The sequence below is a fragment of the Epinephelus moara genome, chromosome 11, assembly GCF_006386435.1.
Source record: "Epinephelus moara isolate mb chromosome 11, YSFRI_EMoa_1.0, whole genome shotgun sequence".
Lineage (NCBI taxonomy): Eukaryota > Metazoa > Chordata > Actinopteri > Perciformes > Serranidae > Epinephelus > Epinephelus moara.
This window is the reverse complement of record NC_065516.1, coordinates 4949653-4953427: the sequence shown is the minus strand read 5'-3', so window position 1 is coordinate 4953427 and position 3775 is coordinate 4949653. Positions and strand designations below refer to the sequence as shown.

Genomic DNA, 3775 nt, shown 5'->3' with positions numbered 1-3775 from the left:
GAGACCTGATATTTAACAGTCCACATTTAATTCTCCTGTTTTGTCTTTCTGTCACAGAAGAGTTTTTAATTTTTATTAGGTTGTTATGCTCAACTCCTCTTTGTTTAATTTTAGATTTAGATCATTTAGGTGGTGGGGGGACAGACACCGTTTGTATAAAACTATGGGTGGGTAGCTGCACTAGAAGCTCAGAGAAGCGTGCAAGACTTCGACTCTGATTCCTGGTCTCAACTCTGGGTTGTCAGGGTTTTGACTTACGAATAAACATGGCGAGGTTTCTGTATATGAGAGCAGCTCCATCCAAAGTGGGATGAATGCTGTCTCTCCTAATCAGACAAGGTTTTCCCCAGAAAGTTTGCCAATGATTATCGAAACCCACATCGCTGGACACCACCTGGACAGCCAGCGATTAAATGATGACATGCGGTTAAACATCTCATCAATGGTCCGATTTGGAAGCGGTACAGAAAAAACTACGGAGTCCGACATAGTTTTAGCATGTTTACACACCGAGGCAACATTAATTTTTGTGACCTCCGATTGGCGTAACCGGGTGTCATTGCCGCCAACCTGAATAACAGTTTTATTTAATTTACGTTTAGCCTTAGCCAGCAGTTTTAAATTAGACTCAATGTCGTCCGCTCTGGCCCCAGGGATACATCTGACTATGGTTGCTGGTGTTGCTAACTTCACATTTCTCAAAATAGAGCTGCTAATGACCAGAGTTTTCTCCTCAGCAGGTGTGTCGCTGAGTGGGGAAAAACGGTTGGAAACATTAACAAGCTGGTGGTGAACCACAGGCTTCAGCCTGGTACTACTCTTCTCCCGGACAGTTACCCAACCTCCCGGCTGCACAGATGGTTACTGGGGGACTGCTAGCAGAGGCTATGCCAAGTGGCTCCACGCCGGCTACAGGGGGCTGGCTAACTACCGCAGCTACAGAGTGATTTTCCATGGTGCGGAGCCGCGCTTCCCGTTCACTAAGTCTCGCCTCCAACGCAGCAAATAAACCACACTTGTTACAATTACCACTGTCGCTAAAGGAGGCAGAGGCATAACTGAACATCTGGCACACCGAGCAAGAAAGAGCAGGAGAAGGAGAAGCCATCGCTAAGTGTTAAGATAATGTAGCTAACAAGGCTAATAACGTGCAAAAACAGCTAAGATTAGCAAGAAAGTTGTTCAAAAGAGGAGAGCTATAAGAGCTTAAAAAACATAAAAAACTATAACACAGAGACCAAGAACATCCTCTCTAAAATATATTAAATACTAGAAGACAACATCAATACACAAGGTATGATTAGAGGCACTCAGAACTACATGGACAGATAAAAGAGGAAGATTGGGAAAACGTATACAAAGCAATACATAAAACAGCAAATTCTACATACTGGAGAGAGTATGCATGGAAAATATATACCAGATTCTTCATCACACCAATAATGCAATCAAAATTTACAATATCCATTAAACCAGACTGTTGGAGAAGCTGCGGCGAAAAGAATGCAAATCACTCACGTCTTCTTTTTCTGCCCAATACTAAAAACGTTCTGGCAATTAATTATAATTTCAATCATGAAAACATTCCAAATTCAACAGACATTCGAATCAAAGTGTATTATTTTAGGTATATCACCACCTGAACTCACATCAGAAATAGACAGATACTTATATAGGACACTTATAATTGCAGCTATGAAGCAGATAAGAAGGAACTGGTTAAAATCCACCCCACCTTCACTTAACAGCTGGAAGATAAATGTAACAACATCTCAGAAATGGAAAGGATAACTTAGAGAATCAGGAATCAAGAACTGGAATATTTTAAACGATGGAATAAATGGTTTAAGTATAATGAGTACAATAGATACAATTGAATAATATCAAAAGACTCAGCCCTGAACCTTTTTTTTTTTTTTGGGTGGGTTGGGGGGGGGGGGGGGTTAAATGGGTGTCGATGTCTGTGGATGAGCATGTATGAGCATTATCGTGCATTACCATGCATCATGCAATATTATTATTATTAATTTCACTCACACACAAAAATATATATATATATATAAATATTGTAAGAATGCTGTAAATAGCAAAATCATGTAAGTAAATGTAAAACTATGTAAACTTTGGCACTCTGACAATAAAGTATATAAAAAAAAAGAGCTTAAAAAGAACTAGTGGGGGTTAAGACATGAAGTAGATGTTAAGCAACTGAAGTGAGGAAAAAAAGTTCGTTAGAGCAGCACAGAAACACCGGAAATGACACATCACGCTTACCACAGTACATCAGCACGTCAGCCATTTCACTGAGACCACTGAAAAAGAAAAAAAAAAAAGCTTTTCACATCAGCGCTGTGTCAAGGGACTATATTCAACTTATCTTGCATTGTAAAATGCATTATGACAACTTAATAAGGTTTATGTTTGTTTATAAATGAAGTGGAGGAGCCTACAAGTGTTTTGTTTAGTTTGTCTCAGAGGCTGCAGAGGGACTTGCAGCTCCGCTTAGCTGTCTGCTGCTGCTGCGAGAGATCAAATTTCATTGGGGGTGGGGAAAAGTGCGAGGGAGTCAGCAGTCATTCAGTTTGTTGCCCTAACCAAAGTTACTGGATTACTACTTAACTATAGAGTATATACCATACTGTACTATAACTACTATTATTACTGGTTTATCCACCGTCTTTGCCCTAACGTCTTGGTGTCGTTCTCCTTCTTCTTCTTCTTCTTCTTGTGTAACCTTGTGTGTATTGGCGGTTAATACAGCACTACTGCCACCTAGTGGATTGGAAGCGCATTACACTTATAATGGGCTTTTATTGGGGAAAAATAGCTCAAATGCGACCCCCAGTGGTAAAATATATAATTCGATATATTGGTTCGATTAGATATTTGGCTTTAAATCAAACTGGTTGGAACATTTTCAAACCGGCACAAGCCTAGCCGGTACCACGGAAACAATGCCAATGTAAAGTCAATTAGGATCCTTTCTCATGAATCCCTGATTCAACAATGTCACGTCAACCTCGTTTTCCTCAATGATATCTTTAACATTCCTGTATACACACAAAAACACGGAAGTGTCCTTGATAACTCAACAATATGACAAGTTAATGTCAAGGCCATAAATTATTCATTCATTCATCTTCTAACCGCTTCATCCTCTTGAGGGTCGCGGGGGGGCTGGAGCCTATCCCAGCTGACATCGGGCGAGAGGCAGGGTACACCCTGGACAGGTCGCCAGACTATCGCAGGGCTGGAACATAGAGACAAACAACCATTCACACTCACATTCACACCTACGGACAATTTAGAGTCACCAATTAACCTAGTCCCCAACCTGCATGTCTTTGGACTGTGGGAGGAAGCCGGAGTGCCCGGAGAGAACCCACACTGACACGGGGAGAACATGCAAACTCCGCACAGAAGGGCTCCCACACCCGGGATCGAACCGGCAACCCTCTTGCTGTGAGGCGACAGTGCTAACCACCACACCACCGTGCCGCCCGCCATAAATTATAATAGACTAAATAAACATAATCTAACTAAATTGTATAGATGTTTTTTTTTTGGTTTTTTTTGGAAGTTTTTGGGGTTCGTTGGAACTGCCTGGAGGCAACATTGTACCATAATGGTGCATAAGTGAAAAGGAAAGTTTTCTCAATTTGAACAACAATCATTTCATAAACATGTGTAAAATACTCAATAGCTTCAACCAGCTACAATACATGCCATTTTAAATGTAAAAGCATTATAAAAGGAACTGTCTTATAGGGTTTCT

At 40.8% G+C, this 3775-nt stretch overlaps 1 pseudogene; it reads right to left on the bottom strand.

Annotated features, from left to right (window-relative positions):
- Nucleotides 1–241: 241 nt before the first annotated feature.
- Nucleotides 242–1108, bottom strand: LOC126397611 (uncharacterized; annotated as a pseudogene).
- Nucleotides 1109–3775: the final 2667 nt, after the last annotated feature.